We start from the raw sequence: 7,447 nt of genomic DNA on the forward strand, positions 1-7,447 counted from the left end.
GTATGAGTTGTCGTTAAATACAGGAGAGGTGTCGGAAGACTGGAGGGTGGCAAATGTGTGCCTCTTTTCAAGAAGTGCTGGGAACCATAGGCCGGTGAGCTTAATATCTGTAGTTGGTAAGTTACTGGACAGTATTCTGAATGATAGGATATGCAGGCATTTGGATGGACAAGGGCTGATTAGGGACAGTCAGCATGGTTTTGTACGTGGGAGGTCGTGTCTCACAAATCTGGTTGATTTTTTTGAAGACGTGAGCAAAAAGATTGATGAGGGCAGAGCTGTAGATATTGTGCACATGGACACAATGAGGGATTCAACAAGGTTCCGCATGGTAGGCTGCTCTGGAAGGTTAGATCTAATGGGATCCAAGGAGAGATAGCTGAATGGACAGCAAATTGGCTCCATGGAAGAAAGCAGAGGGTGATGGTGGAAGGTTGCTTCTCAGACTGGAGGCCTGTGACTAGTGGTGTGCCACAGGGTTCGGTGCTGAGCCCGTTACTGTTTGTCATCTACATCAATGATTTGGATGAGAGCATGCAGGGTAAGATTAGCAAGTTTGCTGATGATACAAAAGTTAGTGGTTTTGCTGATAGTGAAGATGGTTGTGAACGATTGCTGCAGGATTTGGATCGATTGGCCAGGTGGGTGGTTGATGGAATTTAATACAGAGAAGTGTGAAGTGTTGCATTTTGGGACGTCGAACAAGGGCAGGCCTACACAGTAAATGGTAGGCCTCTGGGTAGTGTTCTAGAGCAGAGGGATCTAGGAGTACAAGTGCATGGTTCCATGAAAGTCGAATCGCAGGTAGATAAGGTGGTCAAAAAGGCTTTTGGCACTTTGGCCTTCATCAGTGAGATTATTGAATAGAAGTTGGGAGGTCATGTTGCAGTTATATAAGGCGTTGCTGAGATCGCAATGAGAATATTGTGTTCAGTTCTGGGCACCATGATATAGGAAAGATATTGTCAAGCTTGAAAGGGTTTAGAAAAGATTTATGAGGATGTTGCTAGGACTAGAGTGTGTGGGCAATATAGAATGGTTGAGTAGGCTGGCTCTATTCCATGGAGCGCAGGAGGATAAGGGGATATCTTATATCATTCTTTCATCATCATTGGAAACATTAGCGACGCAGTGATGCTGGTTTCTGACGAGAACGGTGATGGACGCACGACATATCTCTGTCCTCCAGTTCCAGGGGACTTCCGCTGCTGGAAGTATAGGATTTTGGTGTGTGTGCTTTAATGTACATTCCTTACAAGGTTCAAGATTCAAGAGAGTTTTTTGTCATGTGTCCCAGAAAAGACAATTAAATTCTTGCTTTGCTTCAGCACAACAGAATATAGAAGGCATGAATACAGAACAGATCAGTGTGTCCAGATACCATTGTATACATATATACACACATGAAATAAATAAAAGATAAAGTGCAAATAAACTTATAATGGGCTATTAATGTTCAGAATTGTGTTTGAGTTGAGTTCAATAGCCTGATGGCTGTGGGGAAGAAGCTGTTTCTGAGCCTGGATGTTGCAGTCTTCAGGCTCCTGTACCTTCTACCTGAATTAGCAGGGAGATGAGTTTGTGGCCAGGATGTTGAGCATCCTTGATGATGCTGGCAGCCTTTTTGAGGCAGCGACTGCGATAGATCCCTTCAATGGTAGGGAGGTCAGAGCCGATGATGGACTGGGCAGTGTTTACTACCTTTTGTAGTCTTTTTCGCTCCTGGGCACTCAAGTTGCTGAACCAAGCCATGATGCAACCGGTCAGCATGCTCTCTAGTGTGCACCTGTAGAAGTTAGAGAGAGTCCTCCTTGACATCCCAACTCTCCGTAATCTTCTCAGGAATTAGAGGCGCTGATGAGCTTTCTTTATGATTGCATCAGTGCACTTGGACCAGGAGAGATCTTCAGAGATGTGCACGACCAGGAATTTGAAGCTCTTGACCCTTTCCACCATCGACCCGTTGATAAAAACGGGACTGTAGGTTCCCCATCCTACTCCTTCCAAAGTCCACAATCAGTTCCTTGGTTTTGCTGGTGTTGAGGGCCAGGTTATTGTGCTGGCACCATATGGGCAGTCAGTCGATCTCACTTCTATACTCTGACTCGTCCCCATCAGTGATACGTCCCACAACAGTGGTATCATCAGCAAAGATAATGATGGAGTTTGCACTATGATCGGCTATGCAGTCATGAATATAGAGTGAGTACAGCAGGGGGCTGAGCACGCAGCCTTGAGTTGCTCCCATGCTGATTGTTATCGAGGCTGACACTTTTCCACCAATTCGAACAGTCTGTGGTCTGTGAATGAGGAAGTCGAGGATCCAATTGCAGAGGGATGCGCAGAGACCCAGTTCTGAGAGTTTGATAACCAGCTTGGAGGGGATATTTAGATACTTAAATATTTAGATAGATACGTGTATAGGACAGGTTTTGAGGGATATGGTCCAAATGCAGGCAGGTGGGACTAGTGTAGATGGGACATGTTGGTCGGTATGGGCAAGTTGGGCCTGTTTCCATGCTGTATGACTATGACCCTTTAAAGTCAAGTGTCAGTTCAAATCTATGATATACTAACCCATGCAAAAAAGATCAACGCAACAAAGTTTTATATTGTTAACACTTTCTTTGGCTGAATCCCAATTGAATTGAAGTTACATTGTTTGCTTCAAACATCGAGATTACCTTAAAATAATTACCTCAGTGATTATAGTCAAAACTGCAAATCACTGCTGACAATTTCGTGTTCAACTGCCTAAGTACAGCAGCTAACAAGCACTTGCTTGACAGTCCTGAGACATGTAAAAAGAGAGACAGGACTGTATTGAAAGAGGGTCTGAAGAAGGGTCTCGACCATCACCCATTTCTTCTCTCCAGAGATGTTGCCTGTCCTCCTGAGTTACTCCAGCTTTTGGTGTCTGTATTCGGTATGGAAGGAGATATTTAGAGGTTAACCGATTTCTTAAATTTTGCAATTTTTTTTAGTTACATTCAACTTACCATTTTTTTAAATCTCAATGAATAGATCACAACAATGTTGGTTTCCAAAATAAGGGGAAACATTGATTAACCCTGAATACTAAAGCATTCATACTTAATCAAAAGGAAGGGATAGATAACAATAAAAGTAAACATCCATCAGAAAATGCAGCACACGTATTGGGTGATGTTACAGCATTAAAATAATCTGTACAGCGAAATAGGCCTACATTAAAATGAAAAATGTGCATCATTTTATTCAGACACCTTAAATGTATTTTTAAGCGGCTGTGAGCAAAGCTTTTCACTATATAACCATTGTTCTTGGAAACTATTCTTATAATAACAACAACACATGTGCAGAATGTGCTATTGTGTTGCAATACTAAGAATAACTGGAGACACAAGAAACTACAGAAATTCGGTAATTCTTTTGATGGAAAATTGGTGCATTCAGCATAATTACCCTTTCAACTTACGGGGAAATCTCCTTAGAATTACTCAAATGGTGCTTTTCCAGTGTACTTCAAGTGAAGGTAGAGCACGAGACATGTCTCTAGTTATACCTCTAGTTTCCCTCTCCCCTGACTCTTAGTCTAAAGAAAGATGACCTGAAAAGTCACCTATTCCTTTTCTTCAGAGATGCTGCCTGACCCAATGAGTTACTCCAGCATTTTATTTCTATCTACAGCATAGACATGGTGGCTGCAAGGACAGTCCCAGCCAATGCTGCATTTTCCTTTCCTCTATGAAATAAGTTAGACAATAGACAATAGGTGCAGGAGTAGGCCATTCCACCCTTCGAACCAGCACTGCCATTTAATGTGATCATGGCTGATCATCCCCAATCAGTACCCCACAGTAAACTCACAGTGAGAATGATATCCATTTTTCTGAGTTGCAACAAGCTAACTCATTTTGATTAATAATCTATCATTATCAAAAAAAAATGTCATTAGATCAAATAATAAAATAAGAAAAGTATTATTCCTGGATCAGATTTATTTTCTTGAGGATCTTTCATGGCCCTTTGCTTTTGAAGAATATGCCTGGGGAAAATTGATTCAGAAATCCACCTCAGGATTACTAGAGATGCACTAATCCATCATGCTGAAAAGTCAATCACTTATAAAAATGATTTGTGTCCTGTAAGGGAATTGTGACCAACTATATTTGTTAAACTATAAACAATATTATATGGCTGAGTGGAAATTAAGAAAATAAGAATTTGATTTGTATATTCTGAAATTTGAAATTAAAATGGAACATCACAGTTCAAATATATGACATGTGTCCTCAGAACCATATATTCTTTAGATGTCATTACTACATCATGAAGTGTACACATCCTGGATTCTTATTATTGTATTTAGTTTACTAGCTCTACCAGTCCACATTAAAATACAGTGCATTGACCATAACAATTTCACAATGTCATCAGTGAACTTATAATCACTTAGGTCTTCAGAGAAAATATCATCTGACATAAACTACATGAAGCACATAGAGTCATATAGCATGCAAACAGGTCCTTTGGCCCAACTCGTCAATGCTGATATTGGGGGCCAGTAATTGTAAAACAAAAGCTAATAAGATCCTTCGAGTAAAATAACATGCATGAACTCTCTAACAGGTTTAAACAAACTTATATGTAGCTACTGTATATATAGAATGTAAGATCATTTGAGGGTGGCACAATGGCACTATGGTAGAGTTGCTACCTTACAGCTCCAGTCACCTGGCTTCGATCCTGACCTGTGTCCACGTGGGCTTTCTCCGGGTGCCCCGGTTTCCTTCCACGCTCGAAAGACGTACAGTTTTGTAGGTTAATTGGCTTTGGTAAAAATTGTAAATTGTCCCTAGTTTGTGTATGGGGTTGGCGCGGTGGGCCGAAGAGTGTTTCCATGCTGTATCTCCTAAGTCTAAAATCTAAAGATTAAATCAGCTTCAAAACTTTTATAATAGTTGGGATAAAAATGCCTGGATCTCACTAATGGACAGGATTGCCCTTAGTTTGCATAACTTTAAGGGAACCAAATGATTAGACAAGCCACTAAGGATAATCAATCAGGTTAAATCACCAACCATACTCAAAAAGTAATTGAGAACGACATAAGACATTAACAATGTGACAAGTGCATCCAGATGGAAAAATCACACATGCAAAGATTTAGGCTACAATGTCAGCAGGATCTTAGAATGATTACAGGACTGAAGGATGCCACATGTCAATCAAATCCATACATGCTCTATATAAGGGCAGACAAATGTAGAAACAAAGAACTGTAATTATAAAGGCATTCCAGCTAGTCTTTTTTTCTTTGACCATTCCCCATACCTATTCATTTTCTTTTCCCTTTAAAAAAAGACGCAATGTGCTGGAGTATTTCAGCGAGTCGGCAGCATCTCTGGAGAACATGGATATGTGACGCTTCAGGTCACAGCACTTCTTCAGTCTGAAAAAGTGGCCGGACCCCAAATGTCACCTATCCATGTTTTCCAGAGATGTTGCGTGACCTGCTGAGGTACTCCATTATTCTGCATCTTTTTTTTGTAAACCAGCATCTGGTGTTCCTAGTATCTGATTTATTTCTTCTTTGGTGTCCAGTTCTCAAATACTGAAATTGAGTACCCATCCATCATTGCTCCAGGGCAGTGCATTGCAAACTGTAAATACTCAATGCATATTAAAAATAAATTCTCTCACATTCAGCTTGGTTCGTAATCAACAGCATTTATTTTATGCATCAGAATTCTTAACCTCAATGCAAAAGGAAGCTGTTTTTATCTTTTCTATTGTCTATTACACTTCATGTTTTCAAATACCTTCGAATTCCTTCATTTCCAGAATCATTTTAATAAATCTCTTCTTCAACTCTCTCTGATGCCTTGATATCTTTGCTGAAGTGTGGCACACAGATGTAAATGTTTCCAGAACTAAAGGGTTTCAATTAATAAACAGATGCTGGATAGACCAGCATTTTTGCTCCCTGGAGCACAGGATGCTCAGGGCTGACCCTTATTGAAGTTTATAAAATCACGAGGAGCATAGATATTGTAAACAGCTACAGTCTTTTCCCCAGGGTAGATACGTGTAAAGCTGGAGGTCATAGGTTTAAACTAATGATAGACACAAAATGCTGGAGTTACTCAACAGCATCTCTGGATAGAAGAAACGGGTGGCATTTACGTTTTGGCATAGGTTTAAGATGAGTGGCAAAACATTTAAAAGGGACCTGAGTGACAACTTTGTTCAGATAGAGGATGGTGTGTAGATGGAATGTGCTGCTACAAGAATTGGTAGAGGAAGGTACTGTTATAAAAATATACTTGGACAGGTCCATGAATAGAAATGGTTTGGAAAGACATGGGCTTGATGCAAACAGTGGGACTAGCTCAGTTTGACAATCTGATAAGTTTGGACCAGTTGATCCAAAGAGCCAATTTCCATGGTATATAGCTCAATTACTATAATTTTGGATAAAACATGTAAAAAAAATGTGTAAATATGTGCCTGTAATGGTTTTTGGATCAGATAATTTGTTATGATAGAGTTCATGGACATGGGCCAGGAATTAAAATACATTGCAGTCCTTTCATTCTTATCTCCACTTTGAAACTACAGCTGTTCTGAGTCCAGTCTTTCCACTCACCAACTATATTTTTCCACCATCTCCTGACCCACCCTCCTGTCTCCCTGTCAAAATCGGCTAAGGCTCAGGTCCATTGCATCCTCCACTGCAAGTGTGCTTTCTCCCCTGACAACAGAATCTGGAAAAGTTTTCCGACTTTAAGCTATTTTATTGCAACAGTCTCACCTAGCAATATTTACAAATGCAAAAAAAAAAAAGCTGGTGAATAACATTCAATCTTCATGTAAATCCAGTGATGTTATTAAAAATAAGCTATTGTCTCATGGTTGTACAAAGCAAAGTACTGCCCTCATCATCCAGATCAGCATGAAAAGCTGAGTAAGTCAAAATATTCCTTTTTAATTTTTAAAATTGAACTTACCATGCATAATGTATGTAATGAATATTATATAAGGTAATAAATATTGCGAAAACTATATTGGTAGAATAAAGAGTTTTTCTTGTTTTCTTTATTTTTTACTTTAGATAATTCTCGCAGTGCCAGCCCACATAATATGGATAGTTCTCATAATTGTTAAAGGAAGCTTGTCGTGGTGGCTCACAAGCCCTTTTTCGGGGTGGGAGATTGCAAACTTCACGTGGTCTGCCCTGTTTGGACGAATGCAATCAACCTGGCATGCACAATCAAATAAGATCAAATAGAACAAGTTGTCCTACAACTTTAGGCTGTGTACGCCATATACAAGAAGAAGAAGCCCTTTTTCAAAGATATAATGGCTTATTACTGTTTCCATGGATGCCTCCAATACTCTTGGGTGGCCACACATTATATAATCCTTTACTATAAAACTGCACAGTGTCTGTTGCAAGATATTA

Source organism: Leucoraja erinacea, chromosome 1 (genome assembly GCF_028641065.1).
Source record: "Leucoraja erinacea ecotype New England chromosome 1, Leri_hhj_1, whole genome shotgun sequence".
NCBI classification, from domain to species: domain Eukaryota; kingdom Metazoa; phylum Chordata; class Chondrichthyes; order Rajiformes; family Rajidae; genus Leucoraja; species Leucoraja erinaceus.